Source organism: Numenius arquata, chromosome Z (assembly GCF_964106895.1).
Source record: "Numenius arquata chromosome Z, bNumArq3.hap1.1, whole genome shotgun sequence".
In the NCBI taxonomy this organism is placed as follows: domain Eukaryota; kingdom Metazoa; phylum Chordata; class Aves; order Charadriiformes; family Scolopacidae; genus Numenius; species Numenius arquata.
Genome location: NC_133616.1, coordinates 34,173,152 through 34,193,345, shown reverse-complemented (window position 1 = coordinate 34,193,345; position 20,194 = coordinate 34,173,152).

The following is a 20,194-nucleotide window of genomic DNA, read 5'->3' as shown; positions in this document are numbered from 1 at the left end:
CAGGAGCTGGGACAATGGCCGTCCCAGGTCCCCACCAGCCTGAATTGTCCTGTGATTTCTGTCACACCCCCAAATTGAACTGAACACTCCTTGGGGAAAACAAACAAACAAAACCCAGAAGGACCTTGCGTAGTGCTGGCTTCTTTTCTATGGATTTAAATTCTGATTATTTTATGTGGTGCTTGCTTATGTTGTACAAGAATACACAGTGTAGTGGTTCGTGTAGGATGGGCAAATAGTGAGAATGAAGTATCTCTAGTTACATTTTTATAAATGAAATATATTGTAGATACTGAACCATGCAAACTGAAGGTATGATACAAGGAAGACCATTTCTGTTTGCATACAGTATGTTGGAAATAGATTACTCTGAATATGGATTTTTATTTACAATTGAACATATTTGATTAACTTGAAAAATGCTGCATATTCTCACAACAATTTATGTACCTAATCAGAAGTAAGCCAAAATCTTCTTAATTTGTAAATATCTATTTCCTAAAATTACTTGATTTTATCGTAGCTCAGAGCAATAACTTACTGCTTTATAAATCTATGTGCTAGTAACTATTATTAATCTTTCAGCCAAAATTGTAAAGTATGTCCAGGCTAATAGCACCTGCTGATGATGGTGCTGTACATGGCAGATGTGTCCATATCCTAATAATTTAATTGGTTGAGTAAAATTGCAGCAGGTGTATTGAAGGTGCTATATGAAAAGGATTTAATGAGGTATATGAAAGTGTCCTGCAGTCTCCTTTCTGTCATCTATGAAAAACTAACCAGCATTCTGTTGCCAGTGTTTTATCTGGTCAGGACAACTATTGGGATCTTACTCAATTAGTCATGTGGTTTTACTGTTTGATTCAGGGTAGGCAATGGAAACATTTGGTCTTGAATATTTTATTTTCCTGGTATGGCCAGCTTCCAAATGCCTAGGAGAAAGCTGACAAAACATTTGTGCTGAACATTTAGCTTTGTTTTAAAACTCAACTTGCCTATTCAACAAGTATTGAAAAATACCATGAGTGCATTTTTACTTATTTCCATCATGTTTCTTAATCTTCTTTATTGTTGTCTGGTTTTGACAACAAAGACTTGCTGCTTTCTGCCATTAATATGTCTTTTTTTTCTTCTCTCTAGCCTTTGCTGTTTGCTTATTTACTTATGTTTGGCATCAAAATTATTTATTTTCTTCCTGCTGATTTTGAATACGTTTTTACCTGGTTCTTCTGAAAGCTTTCCGTTCACCATTTTCTCTCCTGGGGAAAAGTGGTATTTTATTTCACTCCTAGCTGATGTTTAGGATGTGAACAGTTCAGTTTACAGGTTCCTGCTAAGTAACAGGAATCTCTTTAGACATGTTTCTGTTTTGAGTTAAAATAAGCCTTTCCTGCACAATAGAGCTAAAACAGTAAGACTTATAAAAAGATGAGTTTTGACCCAGTCCCATCACCTCAATGCATCTTCGTATTAAACCTCGTATTAACCTTCACGGGAGCACTGTTAGGAAGACATTAAAGGCATTTGAAAGCCCATCTACAATGCCTGCAATTCACTTCACTGGTCAATGTACCTAGTATCTGGTTATTTTTTTCTAGTATTTATTTATTTATTTTTAATATATAATAGGCATAATCCCTCAATACTATTCATATTAAAAATTAAAAATTTAAACATTAAAAATTTCTCCTAGCTGATCATTGTATTTCTGAGTTTATTATGATGATGAGCATGTGCATTTGTCTATTCCAGTTCCTTGATCACCTACTCATGTTCATCTGCAATCCGAAAGAGTCACATAAAATGGTTTAATTTTTTTTTTTTTTTTTACAGCTGTTAATATGGGTTTTTTAACACTCCTTCAGTGAAAATAGGTTTTGAATCTACACAGAAATTACCCAAATTCAACTGTGTTACTAGGGTGAGGCCACATCTGGAGTACTGTGTCCAGTTCTGGGTCCCCCGGTTAAAGAAGGACAGGAAACTACTGGAAAGAGTCCAGTGGAGGGCTATGAAGATGATCAAGTCAATGGAGAACCTCTTTTATGAGGAAAGGCTGAGAGATCTGGGTCTGTTTAGCCTGGAGAAGAGAAGACTGAGCGCGGACTTCATCAGTGTTTATAAATATGTAAAGGGTGGGTGTCAAGAGGAGGGGGCCAGGCTCTGCTCAGTGGTGCCTGGTGACAGGTCAAGGGGCAATGGACGCAAGCTGGAATGCAGGAAGATCCATCTGTCATTTCTTTGCCTCAGCTTTCACCAGCAATTGTTCTTCACACATCTGTCAAGACCCTGAATCTCAAGGCAGTGACTGGGGGAATGAAGTCCCGCTCATCATAGGAGATCAAGTTTGAGACCACCTGAAAAACCTTATCGTACAGAAGTGAATGTGATCTGAAGAGATGCATCTCAGAGTCTCGAGGGACTTGGCAGATGTAGTTGCTAAGCTGCTCTCTATCATATTTGAAAAGTCATGGCAGTCAGGCAAAGTCTTCAATGACTGGCAGGTCCCTTTAAAGGTCCTTTTCAATGCAAAGCATTCTAAGATTCATTCTTTGATTATATAACAAATCTTTATAAAGATTAAATCTTAAATAATTCTTTAAGATGTTGATCTCATATATGTGTGTGGACAGAAACTTAAGTACATGCCAGTGAAAAGTATTTTATTCTTTTCTTCTGAAGATTTTCTCATCCTTTTCTGTGGTCTCAGTATAATTAACAAGTGAGAATCTGCCCACGCTACACCAGCAGAGAAGAGAATAACACAGCTTTAAAAGAATTTCCAACACCTGACTTTTCTACTAATAAAGGAGTTCAAATGATAGAATTTTGCAGTCTATTCTCAAACCTCAACCAATTAATTTACATAATTTAAATTAACAAGCCTTAAAAAAACAGATTCTTCCACAGCTCTTGGTAGGTGTCAGTCTTGTAACATAATATAAAAACAGTCTTGGGTCATTAATTTCAAGAAGTGATAAATCATACTCAGAAACTATGTCACTAACAACCAGCATTTACTAAACTTAAAAAAAAAAACAAACCACTGGGGGTTTTTTCACACAAGGGTGACTTTCTGGACATACATTCCTTCAAATAACTATGAAATGCTCTGGGTAATGATGATTTGCCTGAGTTCCAGAGGGAATGTGTGGCATTACAGTCTCTACATTTTCTTTGGTGGGGAAAAAAAAAAAACACTCTAAAAAACATGTTTTAAAGAAAAAAAAAAGTGTTTGTTCTTGCACACAACCTTCAGGATTCTTACCAAATGAGAGAAGCTGAGCATACAGTTGGGGAACAAAAAGAAACTTATGGGGGTATATAAAAGTGAAATACATATACAGAATTTAATTCATAGAGGCCACACTTATCAATTACTGTACATCATGCCAGCCATTACCTTGTTCCTGTCTAAAAGGCTTCACTATGTTCTGTGAAGGACAAAGAATATGTTAAGATAAGTGGAAGGATAGGTTGGATGAATGTGTTCCTGTCAATGTCCCACCAATTGTTTCAGGTCTGATATGCCTACTTAGAAATTTTTTTCCATCTCCATGTTAGTTCATCCAGATTAGACATCATAAGTCTGCTGTTTCTGCACTGCAAGTATTGTTCTAGTTTCTGGTCTTCCCTTTTTTCTTGTAGTAAGTAGGAGTGGCATGACTCAAACACTTTATACACCTTTTTGAAGGTGTATAAACTGACAGTTTCATTTTGCCCACAAAAAGCTGTAGAGAATGTTAGACAGACAATCTCCAGTAAAGGAGAAATTTCACCCTAAGCTGCCGCAGCAGGTCTCTTAGAAGCAAAAGTAGTGGCCGCAGTCTGGCACACCGGAAGCACACATTAAACACATGGACTCTAATCTGCCAAAGAAGAGGCAGGTTGCTGAGAAGTCAGAAAACCTTGCCAAGGGCTGTCTTCTGTTGCCTGCCCTTGTAATGCTGCCTCTACCCAGGTCTCCTCTGATCATCAGAATGAGGATGGCATTGAGCTTTCCACCAGGACATGGGGCTCTGGGTGCTTCTTGCTAGTGAATTTTCTGGCAGGAGATGAAGGCTGTAAGAAGAAGGAAGGGAAATCAGCATGCTATGGCAGCGGATAGGAGAAAAGCTAATCCTGAGCTTGGCATGAAAAGTTAAGGGTAGAATGGACTGTAAAATCTAATAAATTTGATCCTACTGAATGGGGTAGAAAGTAAATACTTTCCACCCCCACCCCTTATCTTCATATTATCATTACTAAAATCTGATATTTACAGTACCACATGCCAAAAAATCTCACTAACCTAATCTGGCAGGCACAGTTTACCTACAATCTGTTTATATTCTTGCCTTTATCATACAAATGTGCTACCACAGGTATGTTGAGCAGCAGTATAATGGTGGCATTTACAATTATTCCTGATTTTTGTGCCATTCTAAACTGTGTTTCTTTATTTTTAACTTCATGTTTTACAGAATGGTCCCACCTTCTAATGCTTTAGTAAAGATGCAGTATTAACTACAGTATAGTTTTTTAGAAAAATCTATGGACACTTTATTCTGGCCTGCCACACACCTTCCATTCCCCTCTCATTGCCCCCCAACTTTGTGTTGAATCTGATGGCAACTGTTATGACCGTTTTTCTCTTTATCACTTATCTGGAAAAAAAATCTCCATTCCCTTGCTATGGAGTACAATGAGATAGCAAGGCATATGATTAACATAACTACACACAGTGCTTGGTTAAAAATTAAAAATACTTTTACTTCCTGTTTACCTGATATCAGGTGTTGCAAAACCAGAAACATTCTCTATTATATACGAGGTTTTTTTCCTCGTTTGGAAACCTGCATTGAAATTGATAACAGTCATTTTTCTCCATTATTTGGTTTGCTGTGAACATTGTGTGACATGGTGGTAGTTTCATTCAGATTTTTTATGTCCAGCTTATGTTAGTGGCAGAAGCATAGTAATCCTTTCAGTTAAACCTATTAAATCTATTCTATGTGCTTGAGAGGCTTGACAAATAGAAAAAGAAATAAAAAGAAAAAATCTATATTCATTAGAGTGGATGAGGAAAAGAAAGAAACATTTAGAAAGAGAAAAGAAAACACATACAGGAATAATAAAGTTTATTAAACAAAAGGATTGGTTGAAGCTCCTGTACAGGTGTCATGGTTTCATCTGGGATGAGTTGACTTTCTTACTAGCGGCTGGTATAGTGCTATGTTTTGGATTTGGAATGAAAATAGTGTGTTAAAACACTGGTGGTTTTGGTTCTTGCTAGGCAGTCAAGGCCTTTTCTGCTCCTCACAATGATCATTCACCACCGAGTAGGCTAGGAATACACAAGAAGCTGGGAGGAGACACAGTTGTGACATCTGACCCCAACTGACCAAAGGACTATTCCATGCAATATGACATCATGCTCAGTATATGAAGCCAGGGGAAAAAGAAGGAAGGGAAGGACATTCAGAGTTATGACATTTTCCTTCTCAAGTAACCATTCTGTATGATGGAGCCCTGCTTTCCTGGAGATGGCTGAACATCTGCTAGCCGATAGAAAGCAGTGAATGAATTCCTTGTTTTGCTTTGCTTGTGTGTGTGGCTTTTTCTTTACCTGTTACAGAACCACAAAATCACAGAATGATATGGGGTTGGAAGGGACCTCTGCAGATCATCTAGTCCAACCTCCCTGCCAAAGCAGGTCCACTTAAAGCAGGTTGCACAGGAACATGTCCAGGCGGGTTTTGAATGTCTCCAGAGATGGAGACTCCACCATTTCCCTGGCATGCCTGTTCCAGTGCTCTGCCACCCTCAAAATAAAGAAGTTCCTCCTCATGTTTAGATGGAACTTATGTTCCAGTTTGTGCCTATTATCTCTTGCCCTGTCACTGGGCACCACTGAAAAAAGTCTGGCTGCATCCTCTTGACAACCACCCTTTAAGTATTTATAGGTATTGATCACATCCCTGCTCAGTCTTCTCTTCTCCAGTTTAAAAAGAGCCAAGTCCATCAGCCTTTCCTCATAGAAGAGGTGTTCTAGTCCCCTAATCATCTTTGTAGCTCTTTGCTGTACCCTCTCCAGCAGTTCCCTGCCCTTCTTGAACTGGGGAGCTCAGAACTGGACACAGTACTCCAGATGTGGCTGCACCAGGTCAGAGTAGAGGGGGAGGATAACCTCCCTCAACCTGCTGGCCACACTCTTCTTGATGCACCCCAGGATGCCATTGGCCTTCTTGGCCACCTATTACACTGTCTTTATCTCAATCCACAATTTTTTTTCTCACTTTTCTGATTCTCTCCCTAATCCCAGCTGAGGGGAGTGAGTGAGAAGCTTCATGGTCCTAGTTGCTGGCTGAGGTTAAACCACAAGAGGGAAGTAAAAGAGAGTCTATATAATGAAAAATCATGCATCAGAACTTTTAATGCAAAACTGAATTTTCAGGAAACAGACATTTTGTATACTGTGTCTAAATTTCCCAAATAGAATCTTTTTGGAAGTTATAATAGTGTATCGCTGACAAAATCCAAGTTCCATGTTATTTATTTTAGTCATCTTTTGCAATAAAGTTCATGAGCAGTTACAGTCCTAAGTGATACGGAATGTGATTTCCTGCTTTCTTCTGGCCATTTCTGCTCTTTAATGTAGCCATTCGAAATACAGGGAGCAGACAAGCTGTTATGTGGGCTAGGAGAGAAGACCTGTCAGGTAAAAGCCGAACACGTTTGAAGGTCTACACACTTAGACGTAAGATCTGCCTTATGTTGCTGAATGTCCCAGTTTCAGTAGCCTTTAGTGAAGGTGTTTGAAAGTGTAACAAGGCAAAAGCAGCAGTTTTCTTTGCATGTGCCATGGCGCATAGGCACATGGACTAATTCTGACCCACACAGGGAACAGCAAACAGTGAGCAGAAAAGATTTCTTTCCAGACACCTGTCATGAGGAGAATCTACAGGGTGACCTATTTGGTATCTGCTGTAGAGGGAAAGGTCTGATACTATGGTGCTACAAAAAACAGTCTTTCTATTGAGAATTAAATTAGTCCTTTTACTTTGTAGTACTTCTGCATCATATAAACAACTACTGAAAGTGCAGTAGCTTAGTCACCTCTGCATAATGACAGATCCTTCAAGGCAGAAAAGAGAGAAGTAAATATTCCTGGCTTGTCTTTTCAAAAGTGGTAGAGTGAATGGTCTTACTAGTAAAATGAAACAAGAAATGATGAAACAAGGATGGCTGTGAAATCAGAACCTGATCAGCCTGCAAAATATAAGCAATAAATTAGATAGCCAAAATGAAATAATTCACTCAGTTGTCTCTATCATATTGAAACTGAATGCAACATGGTCACAGTCATGGATATGTCTGTTATTGATTTCTCAGAGACTTTACAGGAATAGAGACAGGGGTAAGCAATCAGTGCATCTGCTCTTTTCAGAATGGATCCTCAGCTCTGCTAAGCCCCCTAATACAAGGTGGCCTTAAAAACAATTTCAATGGCAAGTGAAGATTCTCTCTGCCTAAGTGCAAGATTTCTGTAGAGCTTGATTGTGTCTTCAGTACAGATCAACATCTCAGTCTTTGGTAAATGTCTGTGTCTGCAATGATGAATCTTACCTGTCAAAACTGCACTAAGCACCCAATAGTAAGCAGAAGGATAAAAGTTAAAGCACTGGGCACTCAATGAAGCTGTATCGATATGGTTAAAAGACAGCCTTGTATCTTCATGCTGTGAATGGATACAAAATTGAACCAGCTCAAGATCTGGACCAACCCCTGAATATGGCTATCTGAAATTATAAATTACTTTGCCACTATCAGTACAATGCAGAGCTGTCAAGCTCTGTGTGGGTCAAAATGCCAATTCTATCAGTGAAGCCTTCCTGAATATGTCTCTGTGTCTCAATCATATTGCTGCCATTTTCCCAGTCCATACCCATCCTTTTCCACTTACTTTTCAGTCATAACGAGTCACAACACTGAAGTGGATCTTCATTTTAGACACATTCTGCCTGTGTAAGAGTATATGCATTACAATGAGCCCTTTCTTTTCACATGACACAGGCATTAGCAGCCAAACATCTTTTCTCTTTTTTCTCTCTTTTCTCTCTGTATGATTTCTTAATGACGAAAAATCAAACAAGAAAAGGACTTTTTCTGTGGTGCAGAATGGGAGAAATCAGCTACAGTTTAGGCTAATAAAAATTGATTTTTAGCTCCCTGTATTGCTCGACAATGAGAATATCTTTGTAGCTTATCCTCAGTGTTACTGCTGGTATCAATACAGTGAATAATGTCCTCCTTAGTGGCAGCTCATGTTGAAACCATTTTAAAGGGATAGAAATGAAGGGAAAATACTGACTTATACACTCATCCTTCTAATTAATAATCATAAAATGATCGTAGGTGATCACCCCTTTAGCTCTGTGTATTTATACATGTATGTGACTATGTAATAAGGTGTCTATTCTTTTTTTCCATAAAATAATGATACCTTTAGTAAACCAGTTATACTTTCTTTTATCTCTGAATTTTTAATGGCTTACCTCCCGTATTTTGGTTTTCATTTTATTGACCTTGAATGACTACCTTAGTTAACCTCTAAGCAGTCCAAAATGAGATGAAATGTAGGGCAACATTTTTCTGGTACCTTTTCATCGCTAAGCTTGTATTTTGTTGTGAGTAGAACAAGGAAAAGACCATCAAAAAGTGACAGCAGGACATCAGAATCAAAAATGGAGAGTAGATGAAAAAGTTTGAAGGATGATAACAGAAAACAAGCCATTTGTGTGAAAGGAACTACATAAAACAGGTGGAGGAAAGTAAAAGGTACAGGAGGTGAAGTTGGGACAAAAACCACACACAAATTACTCTTCTGCTACACATACCTCCTTATACATCTTTTGCTACAATTGTTTTCATCTGTGGAAGACTTTCTTAGAATCACTGTAAATATAATAGTTACTGGCATGCTTTGAATATATTATTGCTGTTTTGGAGTATAAATGAAATTTCATCCTTCAAAGTTCATTAGAAACAGGACAGATCAGACTATCATTACTCCTTTAACTACTCTGAGACCTGTCTTTGAAAATTTGATATACTATTTTTATGATGGCATGGAAATTTAAGGAGAAATTATTTCTAATTGTCTTTTTCTGTGGGTTACCTTGTTTCTCAGATGGGACTATATGTAGTTATCTCCTAGATAACTATCTTTAAATTAAAAATAAACTTCAGACATCTTCAGATATACCAATGAAATAACTGAATTTGTCTCAAGACTGATTTGTACATGCAAAAATACTCTGTTTGGTGAGATAGTTCTCCATATACTCTTTCCTGCACATATAAGATAGGGAACGAAATCTTTTGTACATGCAACTGCCTGATTGGTCAGTCATTACAGAAAGCAACCCACAATCATTGATACATTTTTACATAAATCAAAATCCATTACACAGTCCATTTTCCATTTATTTTGACCTTTTTTTTTTTTTTTTTGCTATTTTATCACTCTATTTTTATAGCCATTTTATTGAATCACAGGAGTCTGGTATAATTTGCCTTAAACATTTTTGGCTCTTGTTAGCTTTGAGAACTGACATTGCACTTCTGGCACAAAAACCTTGAAACATCGGAAGGACAGGTAAGGGGAAGCTTATTGAATGTTTCTGATCTTTTGGAAGCTTGGATTTGGATTTGAGTTTCCGAAATGTGTAAAGGCTCAGAAAAAAAGCCTATACCTTTTCTAAATCTCTGACTTTCTGTAGAAAGAATAATAAAATTATATGAGCATAACCTCAAAATGCTTCACACCTTTTTGGTAGTTCTGAAGATCAGCACTGATTCATGGTAAAGTGCCTTGGCAGAAATGGAGAACAAATAAACAAATTCACCCCATAGTTCCTCATCTAGAGAGTTCTTTGCTGTTCCACACAGAATAGAAATTGATGTTGTTCTGGTAATAGGTTTCTTTCTTTTCAAGGAGCAAGAAAGACATTGCCAACCACTATTTCTTACTGTTTGTTTAGAAAATGTAAACAATTAATATCTTTCTTTTTCTTAATTGAGCAGATAGTCCAGTATTATTATATTTTGCTACATCTGAAAAATATAAAGATTGGGTTTTGTAATTATGTAGTGTGAATACAAGAAACAATTTTTACTACTGGGGAACCCACAAAGCCACTATGGTTAACATTCAAGGATTGATTAATTTCTCTCCTGTGGAGTTAAGATTTTGAATTTTTAGGTATTCTTGGGTTTGAGAAGCTGCAATGTAAGGAAAGTCATAGTCACAAAACTAGCTTTTAATTAACTATGTAAACACTTGACCAATCCATCTCTTATTTCATAGAGAGCCGGGCACTAAGAAGGGATTTGGTTTTGCTTTAAATGCAATCTACTGTAGGGCTAGCTTGGACTCCCATTGCCTGTGCTTCCATAAACTAATGTAAGAAAGATATCAGATTATGTCATGAGACTGCCCTTAAGTCTGTTTTGGCCCACTTAAGACTCTTTTAGAAATGCGAAAGAAAAAGCATTATATATCATATAAATTATATCAGTAAACAAAACAGAGAGAGGTTAAGCTGGAAATACCAGGTGAGCAGGATCCTTCCTGAATCATCTTCACCTTCTCATATTAGATAACTTTACTTACAGTAATTTATCCCCTGTTAATTGTGTTTGTATCATTGTTTCCTGGCTCAAAAAAAAATCAAGAAACTGTGTTTTAAAACAACATAGATTTTAAATTAAACCACATTTTTTTAGTAGTATACTTAAAAGTGGCTTGAGCTGAATTCTGTCAAAGCTTTGGATCACTCAGCATTCTTAACATTGCCATTTTGCTCATAGTATCTTCTCACTGCTGAAATTAGATGAGCTGAGAAACATGCTTGGGTTGAAAAAATATGATACTCATCCAAAATATTACTGTTTACTACACTGCGCCAATATCTTCCTTTAAATACAAGGTGTAATATAAGGCAAAATTCCTTTCTACAGAAACTTGGGAGTTAGCTGGTAGAACTAGCTTCATACTTCTGTGTTGAATATCTAAAAATCATTTCATATATAGAGAAAATAATTATCGTTCTATCTAAAATCATAATCGGAATAAGAAGATATGATATAAAATGCCTAAAACTTAAACACATGTTTACCTGTGAGATCAGAGCAATTTAAAGTCTCTTATGTAATAATGTCTGGTTTATTGTCTATGGAACATTTTAATAAAACATGAAATGAAATTAAATAGAATCATCTTGCATAATAGCTTCCTATCAAATGGTAGCATACCTGCCTGTTTACGGCTGTCTAATCAGTAACTGAACCTTGTACTGCACTTTTATTGTGCTTTCCCGCTGTGTCTATTGCCCACTTAGGAGTGTAAAATCGTGTTATGTTTTTTATTGCTCTCAGCGATCCTAGTTCCCTTTTCTCTGGTAGACTGTTTTGCACAGTATCACAGCAATATCAGATTAAACCTCTGTAGAACAAACTCTTATTTTCTTTTAGCATCTCTTCATCGTCTGATGTAAACTACTTTGTACAATGTTGTTACTCCTCTTTATAGTGTTTCTCTATACACTGCACAAATCCTTTGGCTACCCAGACTGAAAGAGGGCATTACACTTGCCACAGAGAGAGGTGAATTCTGTACTTCAGTGGTAATGCTCTGGTATCAGTCTTTCCGAGGCAGGTCTACAGCCTTGGGGTTGACTTTGCTTAAGACATCTAGATTCCTGGCTGCATAGAAGAAAGAGAAAATAACTTCCAACAAAGTTATCAGTGTACAAAACTACTCTCTAAGTTTCCATAACAACAGACTTGTTTTTGGTCATTGTACAAATGCTCCCAAATTTAACACAGGCAAGTATTAATGACATTTAATTTTGACACACTTCCATTTTTCCTTAAATTTATCAGCTTGAAAAAATATGCTGGGACTTCTTGATTTAGTGAAGTCTTAAAATATTGTGGTTAAAAGGTATATTTTTAGTTTGTGAAAACAATAATATAGCCTAATTTCTGTTCAGTATTTTGTCTGTAGTGTTCACATGTTATTTCATGTTTCTGTGGGTCAGTTCCAAAGCTATAAAATATTCCTTCCCTTGATGATTATAAGTTCTTCAAGAACTAAACTGCCTTACTAGGTATTTGTAACCAAAGTACAAGGGAATTTAAAAAAAGAGGGTTTCAGCTGGGAAACTCATAATGACTGAAACTTCAACAACACTTTGAATCACTATAGCTACAGCCTCATATTTTCTTTTTCTGTGCCTTTGGGGTTTTTCCTCCTAATTTGGACTTTTCCCTAGTTGCATCCTTGCACAATTTTATTCTATTTGTCAGAAGACAAGTAACTGAATAACAAAAGCAAATACAATTCATCCTTGTTTTCAGAGAAACTGTAGGAACTGCACACATAGACTATATTTCATTCCCTAAAAGATAAGCAAAAATCATCCCTCTGACATTGTGTAATATAACTTCTGTGAGAGTAGAATTTAAGCTGTTCTAAAACTCGAGGTCTTAACTCATGTTTCAATCTATTACTATAAGCCTAGAACAAGGAACAAGGTTTTGATCAGCCTGTTTTTCCATCAGAAGAGTAATCCTGATCAATATCGGCAGAGACAATGTCATTGCAAAATTAAAAATACAAAGTGAAAATGAACTTTTTGAGGATTATTTCCATTCTTTGATAAATAGTGCCAATTATTTTCAAAGTCTAACTCTTGTGAATATGAAATGTGTGTGTTTAATATCAACAAAACAAGAAAAAACCCTGTTAATTGACATTACAAGAAAGAATATTACGTCCTGCACAAATTTCAACAAAGAGGTCAGGTAGAAATAATCTTTGTTAGAAAACTGATTCTGTAAGTTTTTCATCTATTGATAGCAGAATGTAAGAATTTGAAAAACCATCTGTATATAAGAACAGACCACCTACAGGCATAAATTTTAAATTAAGCAACAATAAAGTTTGTCCACATAAACTTGGAATCTGCACCAACTCCCACTGCAGTGAATGGTAAAACTTCCATTTATTGCCATATTAACAGGGTTTGGTCCTCATGCCTCATGTCTTAGTTGTAGATGTAGAAGTCAGTCACTTCCTAGGGCACTAGTATAAACAGTAGGAAGAGTTCTGTTGACAGAAAGATGTTATTGAACTAGTAACTCTCTTTAACACAGAACAGATTCTGCTGAGTAAAAAGCAACCTCTCCTCTTCAACACTATAAACTGAAACTCAAACATCCACAACAAAGATAAAAGAGAAAGGAAGAAGAGTCTTTTGTCTGTTAAGCATGAACTATATGGGCCAGGCTGAAAAGCTCAAATAGTTAAGGAAAGAATGACAGATCACTTCCCTTGTGGAAGGTAATAATGGCTTTGATGAAATCATCTGAAATTTGGACATAAATGGTTCTTCTGCAGGTTCTTGGCTCATCTTTCAGTATGCAAGTATGGAAAATTAAGGTGTCAGAAACTTTTTCCATTTTTTCTTTTTTCCATTTAGGTTCATATAAAAACATACCTATGCTTTCATTCGTACAGACTTTTATCAAAATAAACCAGTTATCTAGGTATAAGAACCAAATACGTAGAGGGAGCTGTGCCAACAAAAATTGCTTTCATTCTAGAGAAAAGGAAGATTGAAAAGTGGCAAAATAGACTTTTTTATAGCCTTTTTATATTTATCTGCCCTTCTGAGCAGATCTGAGTTTCCTTTATTGAAGGAGTTATCCTGGATCAGGACATATGTACATGTGCGTGTACATACGTACCCATACCCATGCACATACCTGTACCCATACATGTACATGTATATCTATATGTATGCGTATATGTATTTAGTTGAATCGTCATGATGTCTCTTGATTGTGCTGACAATGATGAACAGATGGAATAAGCATTCGCCAATTAAAGTTCCTGTCATAGCCAGCTTATATAAGAAATGATCAAATACGCATAAAAACTCATAAAGATGTCAAAATTATGTGAAAGAAATGCTGAGTCTACTTAATTCTTGTAAATGAAGTGAAGACATTTGTTGCTATTGTTTGGACTATTTTTTGGAGAGAGTTTACACATTTTGCATATTTTAGATTGAAGTCTATTTGCCTCTAAGTTTGTATTCCATCGTTCTTTAGTCAAATTTTCAATAGTTTTAAAAGGTCTGCTGAAGTCACAGCAATGACAGTATATTGACCAGTAGTATCAAGTGTTGGTTTCTTGAATCAAAAACACAAACCATATATTGCCTTATTAATATTTAAAACTTTCAGTGAAATCAATATAAATTCATATATTGTTTGATAAAAAGGAAGCCAGTTTCAAAAAAAATACAAGACACTTTAACAATCAAGGGTGTGTTACAGCTAGTATTAGCATAATCTATTAATGAATGACTTCAACACTTCAAAATTCTGACCATCTTTATATGTAGAGCTGGGTATATTTTTCCAATATAAAGTTGTGTTTAGTTCATTTATTCTGCATATGTACCATGTTGGTTTTTTTTCTTTTTCTGCAATCCTGAAATATTTGTATGAAGTCTGTCTTCATCTGTATTTTATTATTATTTCTTCTGATGTTCTTCAGCAAGATTAGCAGTCCTATTATAAAATATATTGATTTTTTAATTCAAAAATTATATTTTTAAAAATATACCTATATATTCTTCATGCTACTTAGTGGCTTAACCAGCTATGTAAAATAATGCATACTGTAGGAGAAACTTTCCTTTAAACCAAGGATAACTGTACACTGAATCTGCTCGTCTTCTGTTTTGCAGTGAACCCTTGCATGTCAGAATTTGTATTACCCAAGATAGTCAGACTGTTTTTTACAGGGTGGAAATTGTGCTTTTTTTTGGTATGATGTGTAAATTTAAATTTCATGGGAATCAGATAATAAACCTCCACTCTCTTTATCTTTATCTTTTAAGATAACTGTGTACAAAACATATTGGAAGTTTTCATAGCTGCATTTGATGATTACTCCAAAAATAAAAGTAGAAGTGTGTGGGGAAAAACGTTCCAATGTGTGAATCAGTCTTTCATTTTTTTTCCCTAGTCATTATTTTTTCTGCTATTTGCAGTGAGTCTGGGGGTGATAATGGCACACAACAGATAGTCTGCATTGGTGGGTTTTTTGTTTTGTTTTCTAATAGCTCCTTTTTCCAGAAAAGCTTTCTTAGAAGATCATTTGATTGATAATTTCAGGGGGTTCGTGTACTTTATATTGCATGTAACACCTGTAAACACTCTGGACGTAGCTGGCAGAGGTTAACTAAGACCTGTTGTTAATTAAGTCTTTCAGGATGAAAAGCATTGCTTTCTGTGTCCTGTAATAGTACGAAGTTAACTGTAAAGTTTGGAAATTCTTTGTTTGTGACTTCCAGCAGAAATTAGTTCGGTAATTTCCAAAACAGAAAGAGAGAGGAAAGTTTTCGTGTCATTGTATTCAGAACAATTATGACTAGTTAACTGTAAAGCTTTTGCAGCTCCTGGTTTCCAAACTGGGATTTCAAATCAGAAGAGTGCGTGATCTGTGCACTGATAATTTGGGGAAGCTGCTAACAAATGTATCATGTCTGCCAAAAGAAAGCAATCTTCTATTGTAATTTAGGACTCCAAAAAATGTAATTAAAAAAAAAAAAAAAAAGAAAAGGGGGATACTTTGCTCCCCAAAATCTAGAATCTTTTGCAACTCCTTACAAATGTGAATCCCATTTAAAAAAAAAAAAAAAAAATCAGCATTATCATGTCAAAAGAAAAATGCGGTGACTAGTTCTTCACTTCATTGGTCTTTACACCTTCCTGAGGAGGGGATGTGGAGAGGGAGGTGCTGATCTCTTCTCCCTGGGATCTGGTGATAGGACGTGTGGGAATGGTTCAAAGTTGCATCAGAGGAGATTTAGACTGGACGTTGGGAAGCACTTATTTACTGAGAGGGTGATCAAACTCTGGAACATGCTTCCTAGAGAGATGGTCAATGCTCCAAGTCTCTCAGTGTTTAAGAGGGATTTGGACAATGCCCTTAATAACATGCTTAAACATTTGATCAGCTCTGAAGTGGTCAGGCAGTTGGACTAGACAACTATTGTAGGTCCCTTCCAACCAAAATATTCTATTCTATTCTATTCTATTCTATTCTATTCTATTCTATTCTATTCTATTCTATTCTATTCTATACTTTGCAGAAAAAAATGCAAAGCCATGGCAAATGAGATGTATAGATCTGAATAATGTGGTTTTTAACCTTCTAAAGTTGAGGAACAAAGAGCAAATTAAAAAGTGAAAGGAAAACAGGGAAAAAATCATTAGAACTATGAAAATAATAATAATAATATCTAGTGAACAGAATGAGCCATCTAACACTGACTTTAGGTTGGACTGTCACTTGAACATGGCATGGATTCAGGAAGAAGTTTCAACAAGAGCATAGAAATAAAAATCAGTGAACCAGACTAAAGCAAGAGTCATGAATGATTTTAAAAGGAAGTAGGAGATTTTTAAAATCAGTCATGAGGTGAATACAGAGTGAGTAAAAGTTGCTGAATGCTAAAAACAATAACAAAATATTTTCTACTGTGATTAATCACAAGAATTTTGTTATAGCTGTCCAGGATTAATTTTGAAATCTGTCACAGTAGTGTGGCACAAATATCTTATATGTAACATCTTGCTTGAGTCTATTGCAACCATTCAAAGTGTAAAATCTATGAGAAAAAACCTCAAACTCTTTTCTAGAGCATGTCTGTCCCTGAATCACCTTACAAACTGAACTGGTTACTGCCTAGAGGTGCCTGAAAGACATTATGGGATGAAGGGAAGAACGCTTCAAGACTGAACAAAGTTTATTATGGCATATGTAGGAGAAGGAACGGAGGTGGAGAAAGGGAGGGATGGAGGTAGTTTGGGGATGAAAAAGTATGGGAAAGTAGAGAGGAAAGGCAATAAAAGGGTTTAGAGGTGTGTGAATAGGGGCTGGTCAGTGTGCTTATGGGGCCACACCGTGTACCTGATCACCATGGTCTGTCCTGTCTTCTCTCTTATCTCCTTTTCTGACTAGTCCCTGAGTGAGGAACTTTGTCCTCTGTGTGTTTGTATGTGGAGGCTCAGTGCCAGACTTGGGTGTGTGGCCACAGGCCACAAGGGTGTGAACCAGGGTGCCAGCAACGGGTAAACTGGGGTGTCTGCAGGTGGTCTGGGTGAATATGTCAGTGTGTGCAATCACTAGCAAACATCAAGCCGGACTAGTGGCAAGTAGGATAAGGGTTTTGGGAGCCACATATTAGAGTGGACCTAACTCTGGGCTGGATGCTATCATTGTCAGAGTGTCTGAGAACCAGCTGATGGAGAGGTCGTAGGTCCAAGCCAGCTACTGCGGAGACCCATATGCATTTATTTCACAGAATCACAGAATCTTCACAGTTGGAAGGGACCTTTGAGATCATCGAGTCCAACCACACACACAAGAACCCCCCAAAAAAACACGACAAAAAAAAAACAACCCACACCACAAAACAAAACACCCAACCCAAAAATCTGAGGCACTAGAGCATGCCCTGAAGTGCCATGTCTACACGTTTCTTAAATACCTCCAAGGTTGGTGACTCCACCACCTCCCTGGGCAGGCTGTTCCAGTGCCTGACCACTCTTTCAGTAAAGTAATTCTTCCTAATATCCAATCTAATCCTCCCCTGCTGCAACTTCAGACCATTTCCTCTGGTCCTGCCATTATTCCCTTGGGAGAAGAGGCCAACATCCACCTCTCTACAACCTCCTTTCAGGTAGTTGTAGAGGGCAATGAGGTCCCCCTCAGCCTCCTCTTCTCCAAACTAAACATGCCCAGTTCCCTCAGCCTCTCCTCATATAACTTGTTCTCTAGACCCCTCACCAGCTTGGTGGCTCTCCTCTGGACACACTCCAGCAGCTCAATGTCCTTCCTGTAGTGAGGGGCCCAGAACTGAACACAGCACTCGAGGTGAGGCCTCATCAGTGCCCAGTACAGAGGCACCATCACGGCCCTACTCCTGCTGCCCATGCTATTCCTGATACAAGCCAGGATGTTGTAGGTCTTCTTGGCCACCTGGGCACACTGCTGGCTCATGTTAAGCCGGCTGTCCACCAATACCCCCAGGTCCCTTTCTGCTGGGCAGCTTTCCAGCCACTCTTCCCTGAGCCTGTAGTGTTGCCTGGGGTTGTTGTGACTGAAATGCAGGATCCAGCACTTGGCCCTATTAAACCTCATCCCATTGGCCTTGGCCCTTTGATTCAAGCTGTCCAGGTCCCTCTGTAGAGCTTCCCTACCCTCAATCAGATCAAAACTCCCACCTAGTTTGGTGTCATCTGCAAACTTACTCAGGGTGCACTCAATTCCCTTATCCAGACCATCAATAAAGATATTAAACAAGACTGGCCCCAAAACCGAGCCCTGAGGGACACCACTGGTGACCGGCCGCCAACTGGATTTCACCCCATTACTCACAACTCTCTGGGCACAGCCATCCAGCCAGTTTTTTACCCAGTGAAGAGTACACTTGTCTATGCCATGATTCACCAGCTTCTCCAGGAGAATGCTGTGAGGGACGGTGCCAAAGACCTTACCAAAGTCCAGGTAGACAACATCACAGCCTTCCCCACATCGAGAAGGCAGGTCACATGGTCATAGAAAGAGATCAAGTTGGTTTAAGCAGGACCTCCCTTTCACAAACCCATGCTGGTTGGCCCTGATCCCTTGGCTGCCCTGCACTTTCTGTGAGATCTCACTCAAGATGATCCTCTCCATGATCTTTCCCGGTACCGAGGTCAGGCTGACAGGCCTATAGTTTCCCAGATCCTCCTTTTGGCCCTTCTTGTAGATGGGTGTCACACTGGCCACCCTCCAATCATCTGGTACTTCCCCTGTTGACCAGGTTGTTTGATTGTTGATAGAGAATGGATAGGGCCTTGGTGAGCTCTCCCGCCAGCTCCCTGAGTACCCTTGGGTGAATCCCATCTGGCCCCATAGACTTATGTGTGTCCAGGTGCATAAGCAGATCATTAACTACTTCCTCCTGGATTACAGGGGGGTTGTTCTGCTCTCCATCCTTATCTTCCAGCTCAGAAGGCTGTACACCCTGGGGGTAGCTGGTCTGACTATTGAAGACAGAGGAAAAGAAGGCATTAAGTATCTCAGCCTTCTCCTCATCCTTGGTCGCAATGTTTCCCCCCGCATCCAGTAAGGGGTGGAGATTCTCCCTGGCTCTCTTTTTGTATTTATAAAAAATTTTTTTGTTTTTCTTTATATTAATGGCCAGGTTGAGTTCCAGCTGGGCTTTAGTCTTCCTAATTTTTTCTGTATAACCTAAAAAGATCTCTGTACTCGTTCTGAGTTGCCTGTCCCTTCTTCCAAAGGTGGTAAACCCTCCTTTTTTCCCTAAGTCCCATCAAAAGCAATTTGTTCAACCCGGCCGGCCATTTTCCCCGCCCTTTAATCTTGCGCTTCTTGTGGACAGCCTGCCCCCAGGTCTTTAGGATTTCCTTCTTGAAGAGTGTCCATCCTTCCTGGACCCCTTTGCCCCTCAGGACTGTCTCCCAGGAGACTCTCCTAACCAGAGTTCTGAACAGGCTAAAGTCCACCCTCTGGAAGTCCAAGGTGGAGATTTTACTAACGCCCTCCCTTACCTCACTAAGAATTGAAAACTTGACAATTTTATGATCACTTAGCCCAAGATGGCCTCTGACCACCACATCTCCCACTAGTCCCTCTTTGTTTGTGAACAGTAGGTCTAGCGAGGCGCCTCCCTTGGTAGGCTCTCCTACCAGTTGTGTCAGGAAGTTATCTTCCATATACTCAAGGAACCTCCTAGGCTGCCTGCTCTCTGCTGTGTTATATTTCCAACAGATATCCGATAGGTTGAAGTCCCCAATCAGAACAAGGGCTGTCTATTGCAAGGCTTCCACCAGCCGCTTATAGAATACTTATCTGCCTGCTTATCCTGGTTGGGTGGTCTATAGCAGACTCCCAGCACCAAATCTCGTCATAGCTGTCCTGCTGCACAATGGCTTCCAGCTTATCTTGTTTGTTGCCCATGCTATGTGCATTAGTGTAGATGCACTTGAGCTGGGCTCCCGATTTCACCCCCATCCTTGGCCCTTTACCCCCAGTCTCATTATCAGTGGGCCTGGT